A 17886-nucleotide genomic window follows, 5' to 3' on the forward strand; every position below is an offset into this window, starting at 1 on the left:
TAGTCCCCTCCCGTCCCCTCCCATCTAGACGCATCATCCCAAGTCATGACAGAAGAGAGAAAAATGAATGATTGATGAATTGCTTTCACCTGTGAGATTAGTGAACGACAGTGATTTATGTATCCATTGTCCCAGCTGATACCTATGTCTTAAAAGAGCATACTCAGTGCCTTCAACTCAAAGAAGTGAAGGGAGGTAGGGGTTTCCAGGCAACTGGAACAGGATGAGAAATTACTCCTTAATATCCAACGATTGGATGTGAATTTATTAAGCTGCCTACTGAGCATTGTGGAGGAAAATCAGCCTTAAAGTTTTGTCTTGTTCTCATCCAGAAGAACTTGATATTCATGTAGCATCTTTTAATTCATTTGTTAATAATACTGTCACCATCATTATTTGACTTGGGTACTTGTTTTATTCAAACTGAGCTTCAGGAAAGTGGACATGTGGGTATTTGTCTTGGGTTTCTTCTACTGTAGGGAAGCTAGGAAGTTGGGAGCAAGACACAGGTTGACCAGAGTGAGTTAAGTTTTTGAACTGGGAGAACGGGGTCTGATTTCCACTCACTGGGAAGGGAAGGCGTTTCTGACAGCAGTGCCCTGTTGTGTAGACGCCATCTTTGCTGGCTTGCTCTGCTCCCAGGGATGCCCTCATAGTTGGGGACTCAGACACAGCACTACCCCGGGGTGAGTGAGGGGGAGCAGAGTCTCGGAGGGGGATGGTAATGTTACGGGGCCAAACTTTCTGCAGTTTGCAAATCACTGAAGAGCTGAGAGAGAGAGAGAGAGAGAGAGAGAGAGAGAGAGAGAGAGAGAGAGAGAGAGAGAGAGAGATCACTTACTCCTCTGTGGGATCAAGAAGTAGGGTGGACTAAGACATGGGGATGGGTGAGGGACTGAGGGAGAAACCAGGTAGTCAGTTCTCTGTTTGCTCCCATGTCACAGCTCCCCAGGTGTGTGTTCGGAAAATGGCAGCATCCTCCATGCTCTGAGGGTGAAGATTGGGCCTTTTGATGACAGAAGTTCATTTCTCAGGCCTAAGTGAATGATTGGTATTTCAGCTGGCTCAGACTTCCTCCAAATTTCCAGAAAAATAGCTTCAGCAACTGTAACCCTAGTGTGACCCATGGACTGAGTTTATCCATGACCTGTAGAGTTGGAGAAAAAGCTGAAACCAGAAACATATGGGGTGAAGAGTCTTGGTCAGGTTTGTCTTGGTTTTGGAGGGCAGGTCTGCTGGTTCCTCCTTGCCTGTGCCCGGGCTCTAAGTCCAAGGAAGTAACTTAGTGGGTCCAGAGGAAGTCACTTAGTGGGTCCAGAGGATAGCCAGGCTCTGCCTTTTCACATTCTCTTTCTTTTGCCTTCTCTCATCTTTATTCTTGTGCACCATAAGGAATTTCTCCCACACTGCCTTGTCATCTGTTGTTCTTGAAAAATTTATGAAGACTCTCATTAGAATTTAAACATTTTAAAACATAATATAGATCCTGAATATTTTTATTAGGTTTAGTCTTATATTTTTTTGGGGGGAAGATACATTTGGCAATTTAAATGAGTTTTTTTTTCTTTTATTATATTTTCAAATCAGTTGTGTGTAGAATAAGCTATTGATTTTCAGATATCCATTTATATAGCTAGCCTCCTATTGACTTCTTCTCCACCTTCTTCTCCTTCTTCCTCTCCTCCTCTTCCTCCTTCTCTTCCTCTTCCTCCTTCTTTTAATTTTTTGAGACAGCACCTTTCTGTGTATACTGGCCGTCCTGGAACTCCTCTGTAGACCAGGCTGGCCTTGGGATTGCCTGACTCTGCCTCCTATGTGCTCCGAATAAAGACACGTACCACCGCACAAGGCAATTCTATTGATTTTAACTTGACTCTCCTTGGATTGTTAAGTATGGCGTCAAAGCTTTCTTCCTATTCATGTTAATGGCTCTGTTCCTCTTTCTTTTTTTCATGGCTCTTAGTTGGGTTTCTTCTGCCTCTGGTTTTGCTTATTACTTGAGGTCCAGAGCCTGAGTTCTAACTTGGCTGCTCATTGTCCCCAAGGAGCAGGAGTTGCAAATTCCAGGAGGTTCTTAGAATTTGGGTCCCATGACATTGGAGGACTATGTCATTTTCTCCATTTGTGACTCACCATGTCTGGGTCAGACTTCCGCATTCCCCTTTTTTGGGATCTCCTCCAGCTTGACTTGAATTCTTGGAGTTAGCAAGTAATTTTAGGGAAAGGGAACAAGAAAAGAATACACAGGGAAGCTTGCCATTGTCTCAGTGTGCGGCTGTGTAATCAGGGCCACACATCATGGGTGTATTTCTGAGTAAAATTTTGCCTCTTAAAAACAGTGCTATTCAAATGCCTTTTAGATATTACTTGTAGAAATTGAACTTGAATATGCTTACACTTTCAAAAAGGGAATTTAAGGAATAAAAACACAGAGGGGGGTGGGAGTAGAGAGAATTTATTCATTCCTGTGACCAAGTTTCAGGAAGGCTGGGTTTTTGTTCCATTTACCTCTATGACCATTTTCTAAAAAAAAAAAAAACCAAAACAGACATCACTTGAGGATTGACTTTCTTGAGGACTGGCTTGCTATGAGGCTAGATTCTATCTGAGGACAGACTTCTTTGAGGATAGGCTCCCTCTGGTTTGTGGATTTCTAGCACAGCTTTTACCGTGTCCGCAGATCTGGGATGCCATCTTTGAAAAAAAAAAAAAAAAAGAACCATCTACTGAGTTCTCAGGAAGAGCCAATACTATTCTAAGCATATAACAGACTTATTTCATTGAAGTTTGGAATAGAAGTATAAGGTATTTATATAGGCAGATATATTAAAGTCTAGTGGCACCTGCTGGGATTTCCAGGTCCTTGTGTCTTGGAACAACAAACCAGACCAGGGACACATGGACAGCGGTAGAAACAGTTTATTCAGGCTGAGAGCACTTGCAAGCAAGGATGTGGATCAGAGAGAGCCAGGGAAGACAAGTTCAATGCCATCATCCCTTTAGAGCTATGGGCTTTTAGGAGCTTTTACACAGTGCCTGCCTTTTCCTCTTGGAAACCTCAGGTTTTTCTCTGGCATCTTCTGTTCCTTGCCCTTGAATGTGCGGAGGTGTGGGGAGGGTTGTCACTGATGCCCTCTGATCCTCTCTTCTACCCCACTCTTCTGCCTCTGTGTGATTATATTCATCTTACTCACAAGGAAGTGGAACCTTGTCAAGAAAGGAGCACAAACTCACAAAGCCAACGAAGAGGTTGGAATTTAGAGTTATTTGATCCAGAGAAAGGAGTCACTTGGGCCCTGCAGAGTCTCCTCTGGAGAGAAGAGTTCCTCCTGACAAGTGCAGCTGGAAATGTTACTGAAACCAAACAAGCTGTGATTGGTCTGGCTTGATTATCTATCTGCGCATGCCTGGGTCAATCACCGATATCAAAGGGACTGGTTGCTAGGGGTAATCTAGTCTAGGCTCTTTGCTTTTCTTAGGGGTATAGAGAGAAGAGGTGTCTCCTAAAAGAGGGGTGTGAGTGTGTGTGTGTGCGTGTGTGTGTAAGTGTGTGTATAAATGTAGTCTTATTCTGGGTGGATGACATATTTAATAATTCTCAGCACAAATCTTCCACTCTGGGTAGACCAGACATCTCCAGAAGGTCTGAGGACATCAGGCACATTCTAACCTCCTTACTTTTGGTATACCATCTTCTCTCTTTGAATGCCTTTGTTTCCTAACTTAGCGTCTGCTTAAGTTGATGGATTGCCCAGATCAGACTGGCCTGTGGCCACATCTGAAAAGGATTGTTTGGAGTGTTGACGGTTGTGTGTGTGTGTGTGCCTACTGTGGGTGGTTCTCTCCCTACCAAGAAAGCTAGCTGAACATGAGGCAGTGAGTGAGTCAGAGAGAGCAAGCCAGCAAACGGCATACCCTTACAGTTTCTGCTTCAAGTTCTTGCCTTGAGTTCCTGCCTTGACTTCCCTCAGTGATGGACTGTGACCTGTGGCCTGTGACCTGGAATCTGGTCTTGAGTTCCTGCTTTGACTTTCCTTAGTGATGGACTGTGACCTGGGCTGTTAAGAGGTAGTTAAACTCTTTCCTCCAGAAAGTTGCTTTGGGTCAGAGTGTTTTCTCACAGCAAGATGAAGCAAACTAGAACAAGTATCTTTGCCTAAGCAGCATCCAGCTCCCCTCCCTGGCTGATTTGGAAGATTTGCGCTACAGATTTTCCATTGCCATTCAGTTAGCAGAAAGGTGGTTTAATCTTCTGGAGGAAGAAAAGGAACAGCTTTGTCTCTACGTTTTCTGATCTCGAACTTTCCAACGGATGGAACTTTGCTGGGAAACAAAGTGGTTCAAGGTGCCTGTGCCAAGATATTAGCATATAATGCCCCAGGCAAAGACACTGCTGGGCTGCTCCATCTGCTCTGCCAAATTCTCTTATGTAAGTGACAGCTGAGGGTGTTTTGAAGGGAACACAGGGTGTGTCAAATGATATGTCTTAATAGAGGCACCAGTGTGCAGAGCTCCCTTTCTAAGAGCAGGTTTTTGCTGGAGGGTAACTTGGAGGTGAGAAGCTGTTCTTGAAGGATGGGGAGGAAGGGAGGTGGGACTAAGAGAGTTTTTAATCTGTAAAGTGCAGTTGGTAGGGGATCCTCTGTGGAGCTGAGGGCTGGAGGGATATTTGCCACTGGGGGGACTACACATGGTACTGGGGTTAGATACCAGCCCTTGCTTAGCATACTGATGGCTCTGGATATAAGCTTCAAACCTGGAAGTGATTTTGCTTATTTGTTGAGGGTAGGGGTTAGAAAACGAAGCTCCAAAATTCCTGGGGGCAAAAGGGTGGGGTCAGGACACTTTTCCTCCATTCTAGGTAGGCTATGTCTGCCTGAGATGGCAGAGAGTGGGTGAGGGCTGAGACGGAAAAGCTGCAGTTTCCACTTGATAGCCTTCCATGGATCACTCTCCAGACCCCAGACCATGGAGACTCCCCCCCCCCCCCCGCCAGCTCAGTGTCCTTTCTGGGAGAGGCCATGTATAGGTGGTGCTCTGGCTAACCCTGCAGCCGTAGAACCAGCCGTGTGAACTCAGAGCCATTCTGGGAGTTGTAGATATTCTGGAGGAGAAGAGAGTTGCCCTGCTTGGGCTTCCCCTGGAGTCTGTGACCCAGGGGTCATCTATGTCCTTCTCCACTTTAATCTCCCGAGTGCTGGGCTTACAGGAGTGCACTAGTATGCCTGGGTTATACCGGCACACACTGTTGGGCTCCTACTTGGCAGCTGCTCTGCCCACTGTGCTACATCCCCAGTCCACAGTCAGAATCTCTTGATGCCAACTGCACCTGAGAGCCCAGGACCCTCTCCAGCTCCCTAGTTCTAGAAAGTTAGGTTCCATGAGGATGGAATGCTTGACAAATGCCTGACATCCCAGCTTATTGATATAATTTCATAAGGTATCTGGAGTGTACACAAACAACCCCATCTTGTCCAAGAATATTTTCCCAGCTTGGAATCTGCTCAGTTCCCATGGCATTTGGGCACTGGGATCTAACCTATGAGTCTTGATGGAAAATTCCAATGAACCCCTTCCCCCACCAAGCTATATTTAGTCTCCAAGAAGCAAGTTCCAGTACCTTAACTCCAGGATAGTCAACTACATAGAGGGTCTGAACATAATGACTCCTCTTGTCTACTGTTTTGTCCCCAGTTAAGGAAGGTGACACTGGCTTTAGATCATTGGCACTTGAAGGATAGTGGTTGGCTGGCGACTCTTTTAAGTGTCTGTGGGAGAAATGAACTATCAGCCTCAGCCCCTGCTCTTGAGAACTGGCAGTTTGTTTGGGGGAAGGAGACACAAGTAAAGTAAAATGACAAAGATTTGATTACTCCCGGTGTAGAGACCATGTGCCCACTTAAGAGACTGGGTGGCAGGCACTCTGCCTTCCTTGTGTGTTTTGGGAGAATCTGGGGATCTCTTTTACTCTCATAGGATTGTAAACAAAGCTAAATTCTCCAAACAGGAAAGCCAAAGCAAAAGCAAGAGTGTGGGTGGCCATGGCCTCTGCACCGCCCAATAAATAGGCCCTTAGACCCTTGTTGCTCCAACAGAATGAATGCCCTGGCCGCTATTAGGATTACTGTTCTAATAAGCCCATATAAAAGACACACAATCCAGATATTTTACTTATAAGCCAAATGCCTAGACTGGACAGATCGAGGGCTATTCTAACGTATTCCCCAGCTACTTAAAGCACCTTGTTACTTGCTCTTTCTCCTGGCCTGGCAGTTCTGGTCCATGGCAGCTTCCCCCTCCCTACCCATTCTCCCCTTCTCCACCCGTGACTTCCTCTTGAACCTCCAATCTCACCTTACTCTCTCCACTGCCCAATCACAGGTTGTAGGCTTTACGTACTTAACTCCTCCCCAGTTAAGTTGGCAAGAAGGTTCACGTGGCCTCACTAGTGTATATGAGCATCTGCTTGTGAGGGGCAATCATATCTTGAGGAACGAGTTTTAGGTATAGGATACAAGCAGCATCAGACTGACCCACTACACCTGATCAAAACAACTGAAGGGAGGAAGGGTTTATTCTGGGTAGCAGTTCAAGGTACAGTCATGGCAGGGAAGGCAGCCCAAGCAGTCATATCACACCCATCACTATGAAACCGAGTAATGAATGCAAGCCAGCTCCTGGCCCTTTTTCCATTTTACACAGTCCAGGATCTCCTGCCCAGGGATTCGTGGTATCCAGAATTAGGGCGGATCTTCCTGCATCAATGGACCCAATCAAGATGATCCCTCACTGGCATGCCCAGAGGCCCCCTTTCTAGGTGATTCTAGACCCGGTTAAGTTGATGAACATGCAGACATCCCAGAAATACTATCATAATATCATAATCAGCCTGAGTTGACGCAAAAATAGTTTAATATGACACAAAACATCCGTGATTTCTACCCGTGTACACACAGGCAATGAATGCTATAATGAGCTATGAATATCTGTGATGTGAAATAAAACCTGCGGTTTCTATGGGGGATAATGTCGCACTGATCTGAGTATTTCTGGGGACAGGGCGTGCTTACATTTACAACAGACAGAGAGGCTGAATTTTAGTTAGTGGTTAAAAGGGGTCTGGACAAGGTCTGTAGCCAACTACACAGTCAGAGAAACTTCTCTAGTAACTAACTATAGAAATGATCCCTGAAAGTATAGTCTTGCAGCCAACTTACAAATGGTTACAAAATGGAAGCTGGCTTTTCTCTTCTCACCACCACTTTTAAACAATCTAGTGATGAAATGACTTTAGCCCCCGAGGGTCCAAGGGTTCCCATTGCCTGCTCCCCTCACCTTGGCTATGCACTGGGTTCATGCTGATATACAGGGTGAGGGCAGGCACAAGATAAGGCAAGGCCCATGTTTGGGCAGTGAAAAAGTAAGGCAGGGAACAGAGTTTTGGAAAGGGGAGAGATGCCAAGAAAGGGAAGAAGGCAAAACGGAGGAGGACGAGGAGGATCAATCTCCATGTGGCTTTAATTAGCCACAGGTAGCTATGAATATCTTATAAGGAATGGCTTATTATAGGACAGTTTGTTTTATCTAGGTGAGCAAATTATATCATATCAATTGGATCTGAATTTATTGAGTGAACATTTTGTGGAGAGAGAATTTACTGAGATAAATCTGATTGTTAAAAATTTTAAAAAGTGTTTTTTTAAAATTTAATATTTAATGCAACAGGTCCATGTGTAATTCTTTCCCTTCACCAATTCTCAGACCCTTGGCTTCTGCCCATGGGCCCCTCAGAGTTCTGTGGACTTTAGGTTACACATTCCTATTGGATGCTGCCTCACAGACTAAGAGATGGACTTTGGAATTAGGTGGGTCTGAGGTTCACTTGGATGTGCTAGTTAGTCCTAGAGGAAGTAACAAGTCTTATGTCTCAAACCCGGGAGGAAATGCTGAGCTGCCTATTTAACGGACTAAAGCTGACACTAGTCACCAAATTCTCCCTGCATCCCTCAGGCCCTACCTGTTACAGGGTCCTCCTGGCTCGCTGTCCCTCCCCAACCCTAGACTTCTTCAGCCCTGGGGCTGGGATACTCTTTTCTTAGCTGCCCTTTCCCTGTAGAATCTAGCCATTTTGGTCACATGGCCTTTTCATCTACTTTTTACCCTCCTGGCTTTTGAGTCTGACTCTCCCTTTCCCCATCTCCTCACATGGTCCAGTTTGATATATATATATTGTGGAGAGCATATTTGGCACCTCTGATCAGTTGGTGGCCAGAGTAATATTAATTTTTCAGGACACCTTGAAGCTGATCTTAGGTAGGAAACTGCCTTCTGTTCTGTGCCCTTTAAGGACTAGAATTAAGCACATTTGCATCTGAAGTTCAGAGCAAAACACGTAGGAAACCCAGGGAAGGACATTTGCATTTGAAACTCCAAGAATATAGCTCTGGACTGGGTAGATTCAGCCACGAGGTTTCTTTCGGTCTCAAGTCCGGCCAAAGTCATGCTGTAGCTTTAACTAACCATGTCTCCTTTTTCTTTCAATCCTCACTCCGACTCTGGGAGAAGCTGTTGATTGTCTGAGCTGGTCTCAGACAATAAGTACACTGTCTTCAGACACACCAGAAGAGGGCATCAGATCTCATTACGGATGGTTGTGAGCCACCGGGTGGTTGCTGAGATTTGAACTCAAGACCTCTGGAAGAACAGTCAGTGCTCTTAACCACTGAGCTATTTCTCAAGACCTATGCATTCCCGTTTATCCACAACAAACCCTCTTCTCCACCATGTCCAGGACCAGTCATTTTTCTTTACTTTCTATTTCTTGTTTTCATTCAACAATCATTCTGAGAAACACTTTCTTTCTTTGGATAATGGGGTACAGTAACAGTGAACACTGTATCCAGTTTGTGGACACATCTCCATGTGTGGAGGCCACACTGATGGTCTTTATTATGATTCACTGTGCCAGTGGTGTTGGGTGTGGTTTATTAGATGAGAAACTGAGCCCTCCTTTCTGTCAAGGGTGTTCTGAGGCCGATTCTCCTGCTGCCCACACATGAAGAAACCGATGAGTATTTTTTTGTATGTGTTCCTGCCACGGTGGGCTCTGGGTCAGACTCCAGGATTAGCTGCCAGCCTTGCTTGGTAGATGGGGAGGGTTCTTCTGGACCAACTGGAATATGCTGGTTCCTCAGCTCCACAGGAGGCTCCTAGCCCTCTCTAGTTGGAGTTCTGGAAGTTCTCCTGGCCTGTCCCATTATTAAGTAGTAAGGAGAATGAGTTAAGACAGTTGCAAGACAACTCTGTATGGGAGGAACTTTTTTACCACTATAATTAACAAGCCCTGGGCTAGGGAGATGGGTTAGTGACTTAGCACTTGCCACAGGAGCTTAAGGACTCTGTTTTCCCAGAACCTATGTAAATGCCTAATGACTACTGAGTGTGGCTGCCCAGCTGTAATTTCAGTCTCAGAAGGCAGAGATGGGATCCCCAGAGCATGCTGGGTAGCCAGCCTAGCCATATCAGTGAGCTCTGGGCTAACTCAGAGAGCTGCCTCACTGACTAAGGTGGGAGATGACTCCTGACACGCAAGTGCCCGCATATCCCCTCCCACATGTGCCCGCATAACGAACACACATGAAAATGGAGGAAGGAATGTCCGGAGTGAAATGAGCTATGTCTGGATTGTGTTTCTCACAGAGCAGCTATACCTCAATCCTCAGGGCCAGGGCCTCTCTTTGTCCTTCGCTGCTCGTTGCTGAGCCCTTAGCGTTCACACAGTGTGTTTGCACCTTTGGCTCCTGTGTCCTGGGAGGTGAGCAGGGAAGGTCAACTACATCCTGATGACTATGGAGAAGGAACAGGGTCAGAGGTCAACCGCCCAGGTCCAGAGAAAAGTGCTTTCTGCGCTCCCTGCCTTGACTCAATGTGTTTAGGCTGCTGTAACCAGAAACCGCGGGCTGTGCCTTCGAAACCATAGAGAGGTAGTTCTCATGATTCTGCAGGCTAGAAAGTCCAAGGACAAGGCGATTCTGTGTCTGGTGAGGGCCTGCTTTCTGCCTCTTGGGTGGTGGTTTTTGTGACATCTTTGCAAGGCAGAAGCAGACAGGTCAGATCTCTTGCTTATTAAGGACCTCTTTTTGTTTTTTGTTTTTTTTTTAAGTTACTGATTTTTAAAAATCATTTCCAAAAGCCCATGGCCTAACACTATCAGGTTGGGGCTTAGGTTTTGCATATGGGCTCAATGGTACTGTAAGGAGAGCTTAAGCCCGTCGGTGCCTTAGCCCCTGGCGGAAACTCAGACTTCGTTGGAATGAGTGGTGACCCGGAAGCTCTTGGTTGTTTCTACTGCTGCTCATCACGGAGAGCCACCGTGGGGTCTCTCGTTGGTTCAGATCTGGACGTGTCAACCCATTGGCTGTGTGGTGCTGCATATGCAAATGACCTCTTCTTGGGGCACATAGGGTGATGATGGTCTTTGCTTCTAGGAGGTGGGGAAGCCTGAGTGAGAGACTATTCAGCACTCTTACTGTGTGATTAACTTTCCTGCTACTTCTGATTCTTCATACAACTCCAGCCAGTGAGCAGGGCGCCATGGGGCTCTCTCTGGCTCAGCCCTATGCTAGGTTCCATCACGGGTATAGACCCTACAACCACACCAACCCCGGGTGCCCGGGAGAAGCAGGTACTTGGGTGGCCCTTGTCTGTTTTCCCACAACAGGCCACCGAATCTGGGAACTGTATGACACCCCCAGTGACAAGGTGGCGAAGGGAGAGGCGTCTGCATTTAAATCACTCTTACTTTTTATTAAGAACCCCTCTCAGGTGAGAGATGCTCGCACAGTCACTTTCCATGGTCGCTGTGTCGCCGTCATTTTCAACACTCCCGAGGACAAGATGAGATTAGATGTAGGGAAGGAGCCGCGCTAAGATGGGCATCAAGGACTGGATTTAAATCCAATTCGCCTGGTGAGCCTCTTATTACCGGACGTAAGGCAAGGGCCTCTGTGGCCTAATCCAAGGTTTCTCTAACACCTGGGTCACTGGCAATGTCACTGCTGCTTTTATTCTGGGGATATCAAGGGGATAGATAGTCAGAGAGCTTGTTCAAATGAATTCTGAAATTCCACAATCGCTTGCCTCAGAGGCACCGGATAGACACCGGATAGGCCAGCAAGCCTTCCCTGGTCACCCGAGACCTGAAATGAAAATGGTTTAACCCTTCGTGATGCTTAGACAAGGCATGTACCAGGATCTTTCCACTCCATCTGAGTTGCTTTCAAGTGGAATATCTCAGGGATCAAAGAAGGGATCAGGTTTAATTATCTCGCGGCAGCCACACCCACTCAGCCTGCCCAGAGCGCCCCCGCCTGGTCGGGAGAGAGCGGCACACCGACTGGGTACTCGGTACAGGACGAGAAAGGGGTTGGTTGGTTTGGTGAGCTGCTGGGACCAAGACCCTAAGGGAGCAGGGAGGGCATGATTCCTAAGCTGACCCGAGAGCCACTCTCAACATTTTCTCTGGATATTGCAAGGTAGTAATGGCGAGTGATAAGTTTATCTTGTTTTTGCACTGCTGGGCATGAACCAAGGGCCGGCAAACACTCTGAACCGCACCCTTAGTCCAGCGATGCCCCTAAAACTAAAGTCTAAGCAGAATTCTGGCGTCAGTGAGACGGCTCTGGAGGCAGGTAAAGAAGCTTGCTGCCAAGCCAACAACTAGAATTCGATGCCCGGGTCAAATGTGGTGGGAGAAAAGGACTGATTTCTGCAAGCTGTTATCGGTACACTGCACAATTAAAAAATTTAAAATGATTTTTATTTTATTAGTGACTCTGTGAGTGCAGGTACCTTCAGAGGCCAAAGTGAGTCAGATCCCCTGAAGGTGGAGTTTTAGATATCTGTGAGCTTCCTGATACAGACGCTGGGAACCAACCTCAGGTCCTTGGCAAAGGCAGTGTGTGCTCTTGACTGCTGGGTCATCTCACTAGCCCTGATTTATTAATTTATTTTTTAAAAGCAGAATTCTGCTGATGGGTTTTAGGAAAACTTCTGTTCCCCGATAAAAGAGGAGAGGCAGAGACTCTGCTTTTCCTTTCCTCCATCTGGAAAAAACATGTGATGCCTGGGAGTGTGGCAGCCATGTTGCAACCATGAGGCCGTGAAGCAGGGATCAAAGGAGGCATCTGCTGGGAGTCTAGATATTTCTGCTCACGGCATCTTGAGCTGCCATTTGAGCTGCCCACAGTGGCTGAGATGAATGACGTATGTGACAAGAAACATGAAGTGGATGTGCTCCTTATTGTGGTCGGTGGCAAAGGACCAAAGCAGCTTAGGGCTCATGGCCGGCCATTCCTCAAGGCTGAGGAGAGCTGTGGATTCCCTCACTTGTGGCACAACCAAGGGATCTCAGCAGTGTCCCTGCCCCAGGCTCATACTCCTGGGACTTGTGTGCTCAGTGGGCAAAGCGCCAAGGGTATCAGTCTTCCGGAGAAATAAGAAAGGCCAGACTGCCAGGCTTGTCCCCCCCTAACTAAAGAAGTCACATTCCCCGGGGATGGGAACAAGGGTCCAGGTTGTTCCAGGCGGACGCCCTGCCTCCACACCACACCCCCAGCTCTCTGCAGTTATTTTGAGAACCACTGAGTCAGTTGAGGCTATCTGGGGACTGTCCAGCACACACACGTCTTAGACAAAGACCACTGAAAACGCACCATGTCCTTTACTGTCATGCCTCCGATGACAGCCTACAGCCGCCTGCCTTGGGATTTCTTCTTATGGAGAAAAAGAAACACCTATTTATCTAAGTGGCCATATGCTAGTTTGGTTTTGGTTTTGTTTTTTTCTGTCACCTGCATCCCAATGCCGTTGTCACAGACACAGGGCAAATTTCTGTGTCCATGAGGATGTGTCGAGGGGAGCGACGGGTGGCACAGGACAGGGGTCGGGGGAAGCTTCCTGTGCTCAGGAGTGGGGTGAGGAGGGGGTGTATGGCATTCACTCTGCGACATGGAGAAATCGTTATGTAGGGAGCTTACCAGGTGACATAGGGTAAGGGGAGGAAAGGAGGGGGAAGCTTTCTGGTTTAAGTGACTCCTAAACACTCAGGGTTTCTTGTCGCCACTGGGTGTGTGCACAGGCTAGACTTTTAACCACTCCCTGACACTCCTAGTCTCAATTTGGAAATGGGTTTAAAGTCACATTTTTGGGATTCCCCACATGTGACCTACTGAGCTATTTGTAGCATGTTTTCAACACTTACCCTGACTTCATGTAGGGCTCTGCACTCAACCACTGGTCCCCAGGGCCCCCTGCTGCTGCTGGTTGGGTCTCTCGTGTCCTTTGGTCCCTTGGCTCCTGATTCTACTGGGCGTTTGCTGAGAGTCCTTGGCTGCTGTCTTGGCTGTGCCGCATCTCGTGTCCCCCTTCCTCTGGCTTCCGGTAGCAGCTCATTCTGAGTGGACCAAGCCTTTCCAGAGTTCGCTGGGCTCAAGGCAAGAACATTCCCGCTGCTCTTTTAAGTGTCTGATTTTATTCTTTCCATAGGAATAAAAAAACCTCTGAAATTTTATTTATTTATTGTTGCTTCAGTGAGATTTATTTTGCCAGTGTGTAGGATGCATTCCTCACCCTCTCCCAAGTTGTGGAACAGATGTAACATAGACCTTTACATTCTATTTTATAAACATTTAATCTATGCTATATAATGTTATGCAGAACATGATATATTGTATAATAATACTGTACACACATGCACATGTGTGTACATGCACATGCTTCATTATACAACATACAATTGTAGCATATACAACTACATTCAATTTTCCTGTAACATTGGTATCAATGTTGAAAAGGTAAAAGAGTGGTTATGCTGCCCCCTAGTGGCAGAGTGTGGCAACAGTCTCAGGAAAACAAAAGTTTTCTACCAGCTTCACAAACACCCATTAAACAGACCACGTTGATAAATACAGGATTTGGATAATTCCACTCATGTGACATATGCACATATTTTTAAATGCATTTAAAACACTTTACACACTATAGAGTCCGAGATATTTCTTTCTAGCTCTGTGTGTGCTTTTTTCTCTCTCTTTTTTCTTTCCAGGATGATGCGGTGTTGGTATATTAAAAATGAAGTATTTTAATAACAAACAATTTTTAAGTAAAACGATTTTGATGGTAAACAAGGAAACATACTACATCTGCAATGCTTTCTATGCAGCTATGTTTCTTCCCAAAACTCTTTGTAGAAAACTGGTTTGTGTCCTGACACCCAGAGTGTTGCATGCGTGCTCCGGCAGGAGCTGGGACACAGCCCGATACTATAGGCTTGAGGCGTGATTTCCAGAGAATTCATTTTATTTCTTCTTCCTTCCTTCCTTTTTTCCATCCTTTTCTTCTTTTTCTTCCTTCTTCTGTCTTTCTTTCTTTCTTTCTTTCTTTCTTTCTTTCTTTCTTTCTTTCTTTCCTTATTTTTTTGAGACAGAGTTTCTCTACATAGCCCTGACTGTCCTGGAACTCTCTAGATCAGGCTAACCTCAAGCTCACAGAGATCCACCTGCTTCTGCCTCCTGAGTCCTGGGATTAAAGGAGTGCATTATTATGCCATCTCAACTTCAGTGAAGGAGGAATTGGAATTTTTTTTTGTTGTTAAAAAATCTTAGTGACATTTATTTATTTAATGGTGTGTGTATGTGTGTCCAAGGACAGTTTTTTGTGAGTTGGATCTCTTTCCACTGTGTGGGTTCAGGGGACTGGACTTAGGTTGTCAAGCTTTGGTTTGACAAGTTCTTTTGTCCACTGAATTATCTTGCCAGTTCAAGTGGGAGTTTGTTACAGATAGATTTGAGAATAGATTTTAGTGTGGATATATGGGGGCCCTTAGGTAGAAGACAGCATATATCGGGGCTTGCCCAGAGAGATTTCCTTTGTCTTAAGGAAAGGCACCTAAGAGATTGTGTAGGCTTCTGTCCCAAGAGTAAATAGGTTATTTAGTAAACAGAAAGGTCAGAAGTGTTAAAGGGGTCTCCACTTTTACTTAAAACACCGGCAGGGGCAGCTCATTCCAGCTTATTCCTCACTACCCGCACCAAAGTTCTGGCTTCCTGAACGAAAGACTCGCAATGCAGCCTTATATTTTAATATGCCTTAAACAGCTCAATGATTGGGCCAATCCCAAACCTCCACGTGACTGACACCCCTCCTCCAATATTCCTGAGTTATTACTTACTAAAATCTGTATTCCATTGTGTTGCTCTAGACCCAGCTGGGGGGGGGGGGGGGCGCAGCTGGAGCTACTGTTCCTTGGGCTCTCGTTGGCTGTCTCTCTATCCTGGCTTCTCAGGCGTGCCAGCTTCTTTCTCGGCATGACTGCTATATTTCCACCCCCTATCCCCTGTCCCTTGCCTGGGCATCCTAAACGTCTCACTTCTGTCTTCCTGCCCAACCATCGCTTGTCGACTTTATTAACCAATCAAAACCAACTGGGGGCAGGGTCCCTCAGCGTCTTATGTGCAGATGTGAGGATTCTCATGTAACTTGGGGGGACCAAATTAACATTAGAACAAATTCATAACACACTGGGCCACATGGAGTCAAGATGCATCTTTTGATTGTGACCAAGGTTCATAATCTTGTGAGGTTCTCAGAAAGTTTGGAGGTTTTAACTGGCAAAGGAGTGAAGTTAAGTTCGAAGGTCCCATAAGATTAACCTTAGGCTTGGCTCTTTGTTATTTTAACACTGGAAATACATTCTCTCTAGGTAAAAAGAGCATCTATGTATAGAGACAACATCCATAACTGTGTTACCTTGCAGACAGACATCCTTGATTTGTGATTGTCGGCAGACTTCAGGTAGATTAAGGGCTAGGGGTCACCCTTTCCTTCCTTTGCCCCCTGCTCATTTTACATGCCAGCAAACACAGCTTTCCAGGGGGCTCTGGGACATCAACAGCCTTACTGTACTCACCAAATGATTGCAATGAAGGGTTCTGGGTGGACTGACCCAGGTTGCTAGGGGGACCTGTCCAGGTGTCCACATAGAAGGTGTAGATGCCCTGGTTGGTCGGATGGAATCATTGTTCCTAGTTGCATGGCTTCTGTTGGTGTTTCCACTTGCATGGCCTGGAACACTACCTTCTACCCTCAGGGAACCCAGGCATGGGCCCTGCAAGAGGCTTGAAAGCTCAACAGTGGAAGCTCAGATACTGGACATGGGTCAGCATATTTCATTATTCATATTTCATTGTCTTTGCTGAAAGGATTAAACTCAGCGCACTAGAGCAAGGCTACATAAGTTTATTATATCTATGTTTTCTTTTGAGACGGGGTTTCTCTGTTTAGCCCAAGCTGTCCTGAAACTTCCTCTGTGAACCTTTGAACTCACAGAGACTTGCCTGCCTCTGCCTCACAAGTCCTATGATTAAAGGGATGCGTCACCATCTCCTGATCGCTTATTTATTTAATTAACATATGTTTAAAATGTTTTAGTTGTGGGTTGCATGTTGTGTGTTGTGAGTTATAATGTATGATACTCAGTTCTGTCGGTATGGTCAAGAGCAGTCATACATTATAAAAAAGAATGCAGCCCATCTAATCAGACTCCCAAGCATTCAGTACATATAATGAAGTATTCTTTTGATGTTTCTCAGCTATTCTGAAACAGGATGAATCATTCTTAGCTTGCTCTTGGTACATAAATAAACCACGGGCTGGACATGGCTGTCAACAGATCCTCTCCCTAAATCCGCCCTTTTCAGAACTTTGCTCATTTCCAAGGGGCAAATTCAGGAAGTTTGTTATGTTACAGTCACCTTGATCAGGACTCTTTTTTAAAAAAATGATTTATTTCTTTATTATATGTAAGTACACTGTCACTGTCCTCAGACACACCAGAAGAGGGCGTCAGATCCCATTATAGATGGTTGTGAGCCACCATGTGGTTGCTGGGATTTGAACTCAGGACCTCTAGAAGAGCAGTCAGTGCTCTAACCATTGAGCCATCTCTCCAGCTCTGATCAGGACTCTTAAGGGGCGTTAGAAAAAGAGATTTCTCTGGCTTGAATGGAAGTTACCCAAATATAAAAGATCTAATCCAGTTGGACAGGCCGATCACCTGGATAAGGGACCACCTCTTAGGTAGTTGGGGCTACCTGCTGGAAGACAGATATTCTTTAAGCTGTGAAAATGGGCTAGGAGAAATAATTATTTCTTTAATGTGATAGATTACATTTTCTTCCCAGGATTCCTGCCCTCTAAGGGCAGTTTCTTATAGAATCACAGACATGTGGCTCTTAACTTTCCTGAATTACTTGGAAAAAGTCTAACTTTTTCTTTTCTCCTCTCTCTTTTTTAAACATGTTTTCCTTGGACACCTTGGGTTTCCCTCATGCTGCGAAGCTCCCTTCCCTACCGCATAGCTACTATCCTGCCATGATATTGACAGGATTAACTCTAACAGACTGATATTTTCTTCTTCTCTTCTTCATTCTCCTCCTCCAGGAAGCTACCTAGATTTACATCTTTCCTGATCTGACTTAAAAGTTTTCTTTTAAACTACTAAAATTGTCCATGAACTTCTGTTTGAGTCAGGTTTTAAATTCTTTTACTGATGAGACTAGAAATCCCAAGGGGTACCCTGATTTCCCTGGTGTCATAGAACTCTAGGTCCTCTAGATAGGACCACTTGAGGTGTACCCCAACTACCACAACCAACGACCCCTTCCCACACAAGGCGTCTGGTCATTTTTTCAATTCCCTAAGTGGCAGTAAAGGTTGCCTCCCCAGAGAAAGGAGTGACCAGGTCATTGGGGAAGGAGAAGTCATTGTTGTAAGGATAGGGTCTCAATTTGTGGCCTTGCCCATAAACCAAAAATGTCGTCCTTTCTA

Source organism: Micromys minutus, assembly GCF_963924665.1.
Source record: "Micromys minutus genome assembly, chromosome: 19".
In the NCBI taxonomy this organism is placed as follows: Eukaryota; Metazoa; Chordata; class Mammalia; order Rodentia; family Muridae; genus Micromys; species Micromys minutus.